Source organism: Hevea brasiliensis, chromosome 14, assembly GCF_030052815.1.
Source record: "Hevea brasiliensis isolate MT/VB/25A 57/8 chromosome 14, ASM3005281v1, whole genome shotgun sequence".
Lineage (NCBI taxonomy): Eukaryota > Viridiplantae > Streptophyta > Magnoliopsida > Malpighiales > Euphorbiaceae > Hevea > Hevea brasiliensis.
In genome coordinates, this window is record NC_079506.1 from 79,117,429 (window position 1) to 79,132,618 (window position 15,190).

The window sequence follows — 15,190 nt, forward strand, 5'->3', positions numbered from 1 at the left end:
TAAATGAACCTATAATCATATGTTACCATGCACTAGAATCTCTCTGTTACAAAATCCCAACTCAAGCTGGAGTCATGGTTTATGTCAAACTCCATTTGCTATGAATATTATGTTCTCTTTTAATTCCAGTTCTTGATTAAAAGATTTTTCTCATCAGAAACTCTTTTCTGAATAAATCTATCTGTCCTGGCCAGGAACTTGAAACATCAAGAACAATTAAATGAACATAGGATTTTATCTCTATTTACTTAGAGGAACAGATTCCTTCTTGATCAACACCTACCTCCATATATAACTAGCAGAGCCAACACATGCCCATATACCCATACATAGTACAAGTATGAAAGCGAGATCAAACTCAAACTACCTATATACAATATAACTGTTCTATCTCTTGTCTAAAGATTATATTCTCTGATATGATTTATGACAAATCATTGACAAGAGTAAACTCCACGTGCTTGTTATAAGTATCACTAGTTCGTCCTACTTATCATGTATAAGTGCCTATCATGTTTGTTATATGGCATGAGACTCACCATTCCATCTTATTTATATCTCATATAAATAACTTGGGAACAAACATGAATACAATCTTTCTGGATAAGTCATGTCCTTATTATGAAGTATCCTCGATTGTGAACCTATTTATGATACTTTGTGCTAGAAATATTGTCACTCATATTCTTAACAACTTAAGAATAATATTTCTAACAAAATATCAATGGACCTTTCTATTACACATAAATATATTATGTAAACGGAAAAGTGAAAATGCCTTTTACTAATAAAAATATTTACAAGATACATACTAAATGATATGCTCTAGGGCATACTACTAACAATCTCCCACTAGCACTAGAGCCATTCATTACAATACCTTAGACCCATCTTCTCAAGATGTCAGTCTAACAGAGCTTGTGACAAAGGCTTAGTGAATGGATCAGCTGAATTTTTCAGCTGATGTTATTTTTCTGCATGGCTATATCGCCTTTGCCCAACTATATGTCTGATAATGTGGTAGTGCCTTTCTATGTGTTTGGATTTTGGTGAGACCTTAGTTCCTTAGCTCAGATGATCGCTCCATTGTTGTCACAAAGGTAATGGAACTGTGACTCAATGGAAGGAACTATCGTAAGTTCATCACGAACTTCTTTATCCAAAGCGACTTCTTTGCGATCTCGATGCGGCAATATACTCGACCTCGATGGTGGAATCTGATGCGTGCTCGCTTGGAACTCTTCCAACCGATCGCACCTCCATTACAAATGAACACATATCCGGTAGACTTTCTATCATCGATATCCGATTGGAAATCGAATCATTATAACCATCCAATTGCAAGTCTCCACTCCATAAATCAAGAATAAATCCTTAGTTCTTCTCAAGTACTTAAGGATATTCTTGATACTATCCGATGTTCCAAACACGGATTGGATTGATACCGCTAGTCAAACTAAAAGATATGCGATATCCGCCTAGTACACAACATTGCATACATTAAACTTCCAATAGCCGAAGCATATGGAATCCTGGCCATCTTATCTCTTTCTTCAGGTGTCTTTGGAGACATCTCTTTAGAAAGGTGGATACCATGTCTCACTGGTAACAATCCTCTCTTGGAATCAAGCATGTTAAACCTCTTTAACACCTTTTCCAAGTATAGACTTTGGGATAAACCAATTATTCTTTTCACTCTATCTCTATAGATGCGAATCCCAAGAATATAGGTTGCCTCCCCTAAGTCTTTCATGGAGAATGTATTTGACAACCATACCTTTATAGTCGTCAACATACCTGTATCATTACCTATCAACAGTATGTCATCCACATATAAGACAAGGAAAGTGATAGCACTGTCATTAACCTTCTTATATACACATGGCTCATCCTCATTTTTGATAAAACCAAAGGATTTAATGGCTTCATCAAAACGGATGTTCCAACTCCTCGAAGCTTGTTTCAACCCATAAATGGATCGCTTTAGCTTGCATACCTTGGAACCATCTTGGGATTCAAATCCTTAGGTTGTTCCATGAAAATGTTTTCTTCAATGTATCCATTAAGAAAAGCTGTTTTGACAACCATCTGCCAAATCTCATAATCATAGTATGCAGCTATTGCTTATAAAATCCTAATTGATTTAAGCATGGCAACAGGCGAGAAAGTCTCCTCATAGTCTATTCCTTGCCTTTGGCGAAACCCTTACGCTACTAGCCTTTCCTTCTCGGTCTCTACCATTCCATCATAACCAATAGTCTTCTTGAAAACACATATGTTCCCAATAGGTACAATACCTTTAGGTGGGTCAACAAGATCCCAAACTTGATTCTTATACATGGAATCAATCTCGGATTTCATAGCATCAATCCATTTTGAAGAGTCTATATCTGATATAGCTTCTTCATAGGTAAGTGGATCATCTCCATGATCTACTTCTTCATGAGTAGACAACTCTTGTTCTTCTTCATGAAGAAAACCATATCTCACCGTGGTTGAGATACCTGGTTGTTCTACGATGAACTTATGTAGATGTTTCATCATTGGGTATAGGTTGACTAGATGGATCTATATCCATCGATGCATTGGTTGGTCGAATTCTCCAATTCTAACTCTATTTGCCTTCCTTTGCCTCCTTCTGAACAAGTTGTTCAAGAAATGTGGCATCTCTACTTATCACAACCTTTTGTGAAGTAGGCAAATAAAAATAATATCCAAAACTATCTTTTGGATATCCAACAAATCGACCTTTTCTCGATCCGGTCTCCAATTTATCGGTGTTGACTTTTTGATATAATTTGGACAACCCCAAATCTTAACATGCTTAAGACTTGGTTTTCTTCCATGCCATATCTCATAAGGTGTGGAAGAAAGCGATTTTGATGGAATCCTATTCAGAATATACAAAGTGATTCTAATGCAAATCCCCAAAAGGAGATTGGCATATCGGTATAGCTCATCATACTACGTACCATATCCAATAGGGTACGATTTCTCCTTTAGATACACCATTCGGTTGTGGCATTCTGGAGGAGTCACCGAGAAACAATGCCATGCTCTCTCAAGTATTCATCAAATTCGACTCAAATATTCACCTCCACGATCCGATCGAAGAGCTTTAATATTTTTTCTGTTTGATTTACTACTTGATTTAAATTCCTTAAACTTTTCAAAGGATTCATGTTTGTATTTCATCAAATACAAATACCCAAACCTTGATTTATCATCAAGAAAGGTAATAAAATAATGAAAGCCCTCTAGCCATTTCTTTAAACGGACCACATACATCACTATGTATTAGTTCCAAAATATTTTGACTCTTAGCCCTTGTCCAACAAAGGGTGATCTAGTCATTTTGCCTCAAGGCAAGATTCACAAGTTGAGTAGGCTCAGAGCCCAATGAGGATAGAATCCCCATTTTCTCCAATTTTGCAATCCTATCTTACGCAACATGACATAACCTTAAGTGCCAAATATATTTTGAACTTGAGTTGGTTTTCACCATGGCATTGCATTCATTTAGATTGCTATACTGCGCCGATGGAAACACTTTCTTCGCAATGGAAACACTTTCTGTTGGCGGTGGAAACACTTTCCTTTGCCTCCATCACTTTAGTCTTACTTTTCTGCTTAGCTATTTTCTTGGAAGGACCGGGAATCGAGGTTTCTTTTTCTTATTGCCTTTCTTCTTGTTGGACTTTCCAGTAAGAAGATGCAACCAAAGCTACCTCTTTTTCTTTATTGCAGCATATTCTTTTGGGCAATAACCGGCATGTTGAGTAAACCGGCTAAGGTGCATTCTGTTTAGTCATATGGAAATTTGTCACAAAATTCCCAAAGACTCGGGAAGGGTGAAGGATCAAATCCGTCTGTAGTTGGAAATCCATGTTGAAGTCAAGATGTTCCAATCGCTCAATCAGCCGAATCATCTTGTGGACATGATCCCCAACATTACATCCCTCGACATCCTCATACGGAATAACTGTTTAGATATCTCATACCTAGCATTCTGCTTTGTGCTCACCATACAACTCTTGTAGGTGAAGGAGGATCTCACTAACACTCTGCATGTTCTCATGTTGCTTCTGTAACTCATTACTCATGGAAGCAAGCATGTAACACTTAGCTCTCATATCATGCTCCTTCCACTTGTCCAAAGTATCATGTTCCTCTTGTGTGGCCTCTGGAGGTAAGGGACCAGGAACATTTGAATATAGAACATATCCTATATGTTCAAGGTTCAGGACAAGTTTCAAATTTCTTAGCCAATCGAATGATTAGGTCCTGTCAACCTGTTGTGATCAAGTATGCTTGCAAGGATATTGGATGGTGGTGGTTGTTTTGTGCTCATTTTTATCAGAAAATTAATTGCAGAAATAACCAGATTAATTAGTAAATGTATCATGTAATTAACCAAAATGATTATGGTCTTTTAATCAAATTGGTCCTCCCACTAACTTAGCGAATCCTACACTTCCAGAAAACGGAAATCCTAGTTGGATGGATTTCTAGTGGGTGATTGAATTCTTATAATTCTATTGATCATCCTCAGGTACATCCATTATTGGAATTACAATAAACTATAAGTGAGCAACTCCTTGCCCATCACATCTCATGTGAGGTTCAATCCTTTTACTAGCCCCTAATGCTCAAAATCTCAGGTACATCCAATATTGACTTATCTTGCATTAGTTAAGTTGATCCCATTGAGCCGAGAATTATGCAAATAATTTTAATATCCTCAGTACATCCAATATTGGCCACCAAACCATTTACATATTTACAACATCTCATGTAACAATTATTCTTAAGAAAATCTCTTAAATTAATTGCATCTCATGCAACTATTTAAAATTTCTTAAAATAATTGCCCCAATGGAGGGCTTATGTTATAATTACTTTAATTATAGCATTTCCAACTTAATCATTTGTTTGGAAGATTTTATAGCCATCCTAATTACTATTAAGGTCTCACTTTGCACATTATCCATTTAGCATGCATATATCATATAATTGCATACATTCCCATACATCTCATGCATTCATGGATAAGCGATAAATATGGTATGATCATGGACTTTCTAAGGGATTCAATTATGAGCCACCAAGAATTGAATCAGGGCATTCCTAGGTGCATTTCATTCATTCATTTTACAAGAGTTGCTGAAGGAGTACATAATCAACACTTGATATTGAATTCCTCCCACTGGTCCCACCAATGCTCTTGACCTCCTTGAACTTCTTGCAATCCAATATTACATAGTAATCCTTGGCATACCAAGGCGAATTTACAAGAACTTAAATAAATGAAATTACAACCCAAAAATATTACAAACTTAATAATACATGCCCAAAATAAATTAAAATAAATTAATTAATTTACAATCCCAAAGAAACATAAAAGAAATAAATCCAATCACATTGGTCTTTTATAGTCCATGATCATCCATCATGCATATCACTATTTAACAATTAAATAAAACATACATTCTTAAATTAAATTGAATATCTCATATTCAACTTAAAATTCCAGATTTGAATATGATTCAAATAAATTTAAAAATTTAGATTTTATTCTCATTCAAAAAACTATAAAAATTCAGATTTGAATCAAATTCAAACAACTTCAAAAATTCTGATTTGAATCTCATTCATAAATTTTTTTAAAATTCATATTTGAATCACATTCAAATATTTTTTAAAAAATTAGATCTGAATTTTATTGAATCAATTTTAAAAAATCAGATTTAAATATGATTCAAACAACTTTAAAAATTCAGATTTGAATCTCATTCAAACAACTTTTAAAATTCAGATTTGAATCACATTCAAACATTTTTTAAAATTCTGATTTGAATCATAATTTAATTGTGTGATTAAAACAACTAATTAAACACTTTAATTAGTCAAAGAATAGGCCTTAGATCATACAACAATTACAGAATTAAAAGCCAAACCTTGAACCACCCATGGAACCATTGTTGCCGCCACCAATGGTGGCTCCACCATGTGTGACGCCACACCTCTTAATCCAACCAGCAATGAATCAATCATCTTATGATCAAATCACACAATTAAATCATATAATCAACAATCTAAATGGCAAATATAATGGCTCTGATACCAATTGTAGGAACGGAAGCGTGAAAAACACAATATTATACCATTGAATTCAAAAATTTTCACCTAGGGTCACATGCACCATGCAAGATTTATTTTTATCTATTTGATTTCAATGATAAACAACATATTAAAACTCTTTTAATATGTTTTGGATCTGTATTTGCCATTTAAGATTTTAAAATTAATCAGATTAATTTTAGAACCTAGATTAAATCAAGAACGATTACACTAACCTCTTGATGTCTTTCGGCGCTACTTTTGAGATTCGTCTTGGGACACCGGATGTTGTCCCTCTAGCTTGTCCACACCAAGAACACCTATGGCAGCCCTTGAACAGCTTCTAAAGCCTTTTCTATTAATTAGAAATTCAAGTTCTGCATATTAAGACATTCGACATGCAATCAGGACACTAGAAACAATTTCTATTGTAATTAATACAAGAGATTGATTGCTAAACTCTTTGAATTGATGAGAGATGAAGAGAAATAGCTGGAGAGGCTCAAAGTGGCGTGACATATGAGAGGAGAGGCTGCTGGTTATGTTTTCTTTTCATAACCCCACTTAAATAGCTAGGTTAACACATTAAACCCTAGCCACATGTCACCTTTTGATTAGCTCTAGGTTTAAGTGACCCAATCACATTGTGCCAAGTGTCAAACCTATATTTTTTCTTGATTTTAATCATCTTACTTGATTTTAAATATTTGTCAAGCTTTTTTGTTATGCCATGTGTCACCATCTCATGGTGCCACGTGTCACACGCAAAATGACCAAAATGCCCTGTGTCTTAATTTTGAGTTCTTAACCCAAAATAATTATTTACTTATTCTAATTAATTTATATCAAATATAACTTAATTAATTAATCTCTATTAATTATTTTCTCATCAATTAAAGTCATATTTAAACACTTTAACTATAAATTTAATTTATACTACCCATCGATTAATCTAGATTTGGTTTCAAGTCATGCTAGGGACTTTGCAATTTTATTGCAAACCAAATCTATTTAATTAATCAATTAAACTCTTTAATTAATTAATTAAATCATATTTAAATAGGTGATAACTTGTGTATGTGTGTGACTTACTAGGCTCATCACTAATTGGCAATGAGACATGATATCAACTCTTAATATCATCGAACTCTTTCTTACCATAAATGATTTCTCTAAATCATTTTATGAACCTCATAGACCATGGTTAACACCTAGCATAGCATGCCATGGCCACCCAATTAGTAATAAGATTTACCTTAAATGAACCTATAATCATATGTTACCATGCACTAGAATCTCTCTATTACAAAATCCCAACTCAAATTTGAGTCATGGTTTATGTCAAACTCCATTTGCTATGAATATTATGTTCTCTTTTAATTCTAGTTCTTGATTAAAAGATTTTCTCATCGAAACTCTTTTCAATAAATCTATCTGTCTGGCCAGAACTTGAAACATCAAGAACAATTAAATGAACATAGGATTTTATCTCTATTTACTTAGAGGAACAGATTCCTTCTTGATCAACACCTACCTCCATATATAACTAGCAGAGCCAACACATGCCCATATACCCATACATAGTACAAGTATGAAAGCGTATCAAACTCAAACTACCTATATACAAGATATGTGCTATCTCGTGTCTAAAGATTATATGCAGCGATATGATTTATGACAAAACATTGACAAGAGTAAACTCCATGTGCTTGTCATAAGTGTCAGTTCGACCTACTTATCATGTATAAGTGCCTATCATGTTTGTTATATGGCATGAGACTCACCATTCCATCTTATTTATATCTCATATAAATAACTTGGGAACAAACATGAATACAATCTTTCTGGATAAGTCATGTCCTTATTATGAAGTATCCTCGATTGTGAACCTATTTATGATACTTTGTGCTAGAAATATTGTCACTCATATTCTTAACAACTTAAGAATAATATTTCTAACAAAATATCAATGGACCTTTTCTATTACACATAAATATATTATGTAAACGGAAAAGTGGAAATGCCTTTTATTAATAAAATTATGTACAAGATACAAACTAAATGATATGCTCTAGGGCATACTACTAACATAATTTGGGTTTGTGTTCTTCATAAAAGTTTTAGGTATATATCTCATCTAACCACTGGTAAAATTTCAGGTCATTTTAACCTGCCTAGCTCTAGTTATGACCAAATGAACAAACACTGTTCATTTGGTCGTTATCTTGAGGCGACTGCGATTTCTCAACTTCGGTCACTTTGTTCACTAGGTTTTAGTCACTTTTTGGGCAGGCTTCCTAAATGAAAATTGTGTCATTTAGTGCCTATTTTCATCCCCAATTGGTCCCATATCTATTGGACTTATAAAATTTCATTTTTGGTCCCTCAAAGGAAATTTTGGTCATGTTGCTAGCACATGACCTTATCCAATCCGAATTAGCTTTTAATTCCAACACTTATAACACACCTCATTTGGTCACAAATGACCATTTTTCACTTCACATTAGGTCAAATATATCATTTACCAATTTCTCATAATTTTGCCTCTCAAACCCTAGGTCCAAACCCTAACTTTCATATCTTACTCACTTGTTGAATTCTAAATGCATTTTTAGTACTCATACCCTCACTTACACTTAACCACTTCATTATTTGTATCAAAATTACCCATTTCAACATTAGTTTGCTGCTGGCCAAAATTCCTAGGGTTCTAGATAGGCATGATTTTGCATGTTTTCATGTATTTCTAACCACTTTCATCTTACTTCTATACTTATAATTCAATCAAAATTAAGGAAGAGAGCTTACCTCAAATGGAGCTTTCCAACTTCTTGATTCTTCAAGCTTCTTTCAATTTTTCTCTTTCCAATCTTCTTAACAAGACTCAACTACAAGTTTTAATTAAGAAACTTATAAATTTTATGGCTCAAATCTTGGGTTTAAGAAGCTTTTTAGTGAGCTTCAATGGACAAGGTTAAGAAAATGAGAGAGATAAGAGAGGAGATGAGAGTTGACGGAAATGAAAAAAAGAAACCAATTTTTTTTTTCTTTTTATTTTGTCTTTTAATTAATAAGATTTATCCCCAAATTTTCAATTATTTAAATATTAGGTTTATTGCATCATGCTTGATGTCATGCATGATGTAATAACCTTTTCCCAACCTTTTTTTTTCTTTCTTTTTTTTTTTATTTTTTTCCTATTAGTTCTTTAATTTAATTCCTGACTCTGAAATTTTCTTTTCTCCAATTTTATTTGTGATTAGGTCGAGTCAACTCTAAAGTCAATTGACCAAATTGCCCCTCGGATTCATCCCGGTTTGCAATTAATTCCATATTTCTTGGCTCTCGACCTAATTATTTGGTAGCTTAACGATTCTTTTCGTGATTTTCTCTTTCACTGTGTTTATAAGGGTCCTAAGGACCGCAGCGTCACTACGGTTTGAAATTTGAGTTTAAAATGACTTATGATCATTCCGGAAGGTCACCCATCATTTGTGACTCTCGGCTCGTTTAACTTCTTCTGTTCTGTTTTTCTTATTTATACACAACTAATTAAACATTACTAATTATTTGTGTTTATGGCTTCTCTAGTTGTCTTAAGTGTAGTTCTAATCTCCTTAATTGTCCGGACCGACACCGATCACCGGAACAGTAAAATATAGCAGGCTATGCAAATAGGGGTGTTACAATTCTCCCCCCCTTAAATAAATTTCGTCTCGAAATTTTACCTGGTATCAATCTCTGAACAACTGTGGGTGTTGTCTCCTCATGTCCTCCTCTCGTTCCCAAGTAGCCTCCTGGCCTGAATGATGGTTCCACAGCACTTTTACCAACGGTATCTACTTATTCCGTAGCTGCTTCACTTCATAAGCCAGAATTTGTATGGGTTCTTCTTCATATGTGAGGTCTGGATTCACTTCAATTTTCTCTACTGGTAGTACATGAGATGGGTCTGATCGGTACCTCCTCAACATAGACACATGGAAAACATTATGTATCTTCTCCAACTCTGGAGGTAGTGCCAACCGATATGCCAAAGGACCCACTCTTTCCAGAACCTCATATGGCTCAATGAAACGAGGACTCAGTTTCCCCTTTCTGCCGAATCTCATAATTCTCTTCCAAGGAGAAACCTTAAGGAAAACTTTCTCAGCCACTGCATACTCAATATCCCTTCTCTTCAGATCAATGTAGGACTTCTGACGGTCTGATGCAGTCTTCAGTCAATCTCGAATCACCCTAATTTTCTCTTCAGTTTGTTGAACAATTTCGGGTCCAATCATCTTTCTTTCACCCACGTCATCCCAACACAACGGGCTTCTACATTTTCTGCCATACAGAGCTTCATATGGAGGCATTCCAATACTTGATTGGTAGCTGTTGTTGTAAGCAAACTCAATCAAAGGCAAGTGTGTATCCCAACTGCCCTCAAATTCAATCACACAAGCCCGTAGCATGTCCTCCAAGATCTGAATTACCCTCTCGGGTGGCCATGCATGCACGTGGGTGGAATGCGATCTTGAAGTTCAATCTAGTTCCTAAGGCTCTCTGAAGACTACCCCAGAATCTAGAAGTGAACCTAGGATCTCTGTCTGATACGATGGACACTAGCACTCCATGAAGTCTCACAATCTCATCAATGTACAATCTGGCCAATCTTTCTAAACTTTAGTCCATTCGAACTGGCAGAAAATGAGTAGACTTGGTTAGTCTGTCAACAATGACCCATACTGCATCATGACTCTTCTGTGTCCTCGGAAGTCCCATCACAAAATCCATCATTATTCTTTCCCATTTCCATTACGATGCGGTAGTGGATGTAACAACCCGGTGGGTACTTGATGCTCTGCCTTCACTTGGCGACAAGTTAGGCATTTGAAACAAACTCTGCTACATCTCTCTTCATACCCATCCACCAGTAATCCTCCTTTAGCCCTCTATACATTTTTGTGCCACCAGGGTGCATGGCAAAAGGAGACTCATGTGCTTCCTTCAAAATGATTTGCTTCAAATCAACATCATTAGGAACACATATTCTGCCCTGGTGTAGCAGTAAACCATCATCTCTGATTGAGAATTCTGGTTTCTTGCCCTGCTGGACTTCTTCCAACGACCGATACTTGATCATTCGGCGACCATTCTAATCGATCAATCAACACTGGCTGTACATGCCATGCAATTGTTGTCTGCCCCTCATCATTAATCTCTAAGCTGGCATGTAATGATCTCTACTCATGTACCATAGACAAAGGAGTAACCCATAGACTTGCCATAGTCTTGCGACTTAAGGTATCAGCCACAACATTAGCTTTCCCTGGCTGATAGTCTATCAGATAATCATAGTCTTTCATCAACTCTAACCATCTCCTCTATCTCAAATTCAGCTCTTTTTGGGTGCCCAAATACTTCAAACTCTTATGATCTGTGTAAATGTAACACTTCTCTCCATACAAATAATGTCTCCAGATCTTAAGAGCAAACACTATAGCTGCAAGCTCCAAATCATGTGTCGGATAATTCCTCTCATGCGGTTTTGGCTGGCGTGATGCATAGGCAATGACATTTCGATCTTGCATCAATACACAGCCTAACCCATTGTGAGAAGCATCACTATATACTGTATATTCTTTACCCGGAGTAGGTAAAGTCAGGATTGGAGCTTCAGTCAAACATCTCTTCAATTCATCAAAACTCTGCTGGCATTTGTCCGTCCACTGAAATTTCACATCTTTTCTAAGCAGCTTGGTCAATGGAGATGCCAACATGGAGAATCCCTTCACAAATCTACAGTAGTATCCAGCTAAACCCAGAAAACTGCGAATCTCTGTGACATTTCTGGGTGGCCTCCAATTAAGAACAGCTTCAATCTTACTTGGATCTACCTTAATGCCCTCTTTTGATACTACATGCCCCAAAAAGGATATCTCCTTCAGCCAAAATTCACACTTCGACAATTTGGCATATAGCTGTTTCTCCCTCAAAGTTTGCAATACAATCCACAGATGTCTATCATGCATAGTTCTAATCTCCTTAATTGTCCGGACCGACACCGATCACCGGAACAGTGAAATATACCAGGCTATGCAAATAGGGGTGTTACAAGCCTTCTGGGTTAATAGTGGATAATTGAACAAAAAGATGAGAAGCCAACTTCTGGATGATCAATGTTATGGCATAAAGGAGAAAAATTTTCTTCAAAGTCTTCTTCAGAGAATATCATACATGGAGAGACTAAAGAAAGTGCAGATGGTGGAGCAATTTCCTGCTTATTTTTCGTTTCTCTTTCTTTCCTCAGGATTTCTAATATCATTTTATAAATTGGCAAAGGATTATACCATTGTATTTCTTTGCTGATGCCGATCCATAGACTAGAATCTGGAGAAGAATCTCTTGGTGGTTTGTAGGTATTACATGAAGAGAATCTTTTTGGCACTATTTATCTGTTGTGGCAGTATTCATCATATTCACCAATTTCATGGATACAGTTGTGACCTTCATCACACATTCCCAATCCAGGGACATCCCAGGTGAAATGTCCATTGATTTTATTAGTATAAACAGGTGTTTAATTAGTCATGAATGCATGTACAGGAATCTTATCTCTCTTTTCTCCAATAAGAGAGATCATCATAGTATGAAAAACTGCCGATGAGGATTCAGAAGAGCTTCCTGGAGGCTTGAACACTGTTTTAATAGTTTTATCAGATTATCTATGGAACGAAGGTTCTATGACTTGTACAAGATGGAAATTATAGTGAAGTTTCTCATAGTTGGTCAGCCATTTCGTGGGGATCAATTTTACCAACTCATCTTTGGATAACTATCGAGGTGTTTGAACAATTGTAGGAGCCGACTCTGTATCTGAAAGGATGTACAGAGCATCTGAAGAGACTTCTGGTTGAGACAAATCAACAGCATGATCTTGGAGGCGATAAATGATTTGGTAGCGAAGAGTTGCTACTATAGAGGATACCGTTTGTTCAGCTCCAACTAGCTGAACTTAAACTTTAAAGGCTATGGGAAGACTCAATAAAGATTGAGCACGTTAATAAAAACAGGTCTTCTAAATATGAAAGTGAAGTAAAAAAAATTATTAAATTAACTTTTTTTTTTGGTAAAAGACTCATTTTAACCCTTAAAGTAAAGGTTTGTAATTATATAAGTCTTTAAATTGTTTCAAGATCCCAAAAAAACCTTTCAAATTTTAAAAAAAATTAAATAAGTCTTTTAAATTTTAAAAATAAATCAAATGAGCTCTTTTACTATTTTGAGGATGAATAAACCCTTTAACTTTTAAAAATAAAAAAAAAAAGACTGAATTATGTCTCTAATATAAATTCAACCAAGGTCACACGCGAAGATCTTTTAGTGCACGGGGTCCTCATATGCAATCTTACATATTTGATTTATAATATTCCAATAAATATCTATTGCATCATGGAGCATATTGATAAATTATTTTTTATCGAATGATTCAATAAACTTATCTATGGATTCATCATTTTCATCATAATTTTTATAAAGAATAAGCTTTTTGAATCATTTGATAAAAAATAATTTATCAACTTGTTCTAGGATACAACAGATAACCACTAGGATGTTGAAAATTAGATACGCAGATTTGCTAATGATGAACCCGTGCACTAGAATATTCTCATGCATGACCTTTACTGATTATATTAGATGTAAATTATAATTTATTCTTTTTTCTATTTTTAAAATTTAAATGGCTTATTTGTCCTTAATAACTTATTTTATATATTTTTAAAAATTTAAAAAACTTATTTCCTCTTTTTTAAAAATTAGACTCCAGAATAATTTAAAGGCTTTTGTGATTATTTAACATAACTTGAAAGATATAAATAGGCGTTTTGCTTTCTGCTGCTTTTTTCCCCCTAATAACTGTAGTAGTGATCTAATGTTTATAAATGGCTGCTTTTGCAAGGTTGAAGAATCATCCAATGGGTACCATTTTCATCTTAAACCCAAGTAACAGTGATGTTGTTACAAAACAGACTTATACCCAGTTGGTAGATTCAATATGGAAGCACTGGATGCTGCAACAGTCAGGTATTTGTAAGTACTAGCATAATACTCATGCAATGCATAGATAATTTATAATTTTTATTTTTTAATTTAATTTTTATTATATTTTAAATAAAATAAATTATTATTATTAAATTAATTTTAAATTAAAATTTCTTCTCTTATATAATTCAATTTAAATAAATTTTTACCTATCATAATAATAAATTTTTAATTAATTTATGTTATAGTTAATTAAAATATCTATTTAATTCTTTTTATACATCTATTAAGAGTAATTTTCATGATTATTTTGTTTAAAATGTAATTAAAGTACTTTATTTAAAAAATAATTTAAATTTCATAAAATTTTTATATTTTATCTCATAATTTATGTAAATCGATATTTATTATTTATAAATTATGAAAAATACATTAAATTAATGAGAAAATAATATTATTTTAAAAATATATAAATATAATATTTATTGTTATTAATATAATAAAAAAATTATCAAATTGATAATGATGAATTGAATTATTTAATTTTAGTAATAATGAAAATATATAATATTATTATTAATTAAAAATAACATTCTATTTTATTATTATTAAAATTACTACATCTAAATGTAAATTTTTTTTATTAATTTCAATTTTTTTATAAAATAATTGTTTGATAAAAATAGTTATCACTTTACATAAATTTGTAATATAAAATAAATACATTTCATAAAAGTTATAATTTTAAAATATCATAATTTTCTATTATTAAAATAAATACTATAAATACATACTATTTTTCAAAAGGCATATTTCATAATTATAATATTGTAACTTTAATTATTCTTAATCATCTTTATTTGAGCTAAATTTTCAATGTTATTATATTTGTAATTTATATTTAAAATTCTACTTCTATATAAAAATATAGTTAAGAGATAATTTATGCACTAATATATAAATATTTAATTAAAATTTAAAAATAAATTTGATGAAAATTAATTATAATAAAATATAAATAATCAAAATATTAGTTATAATT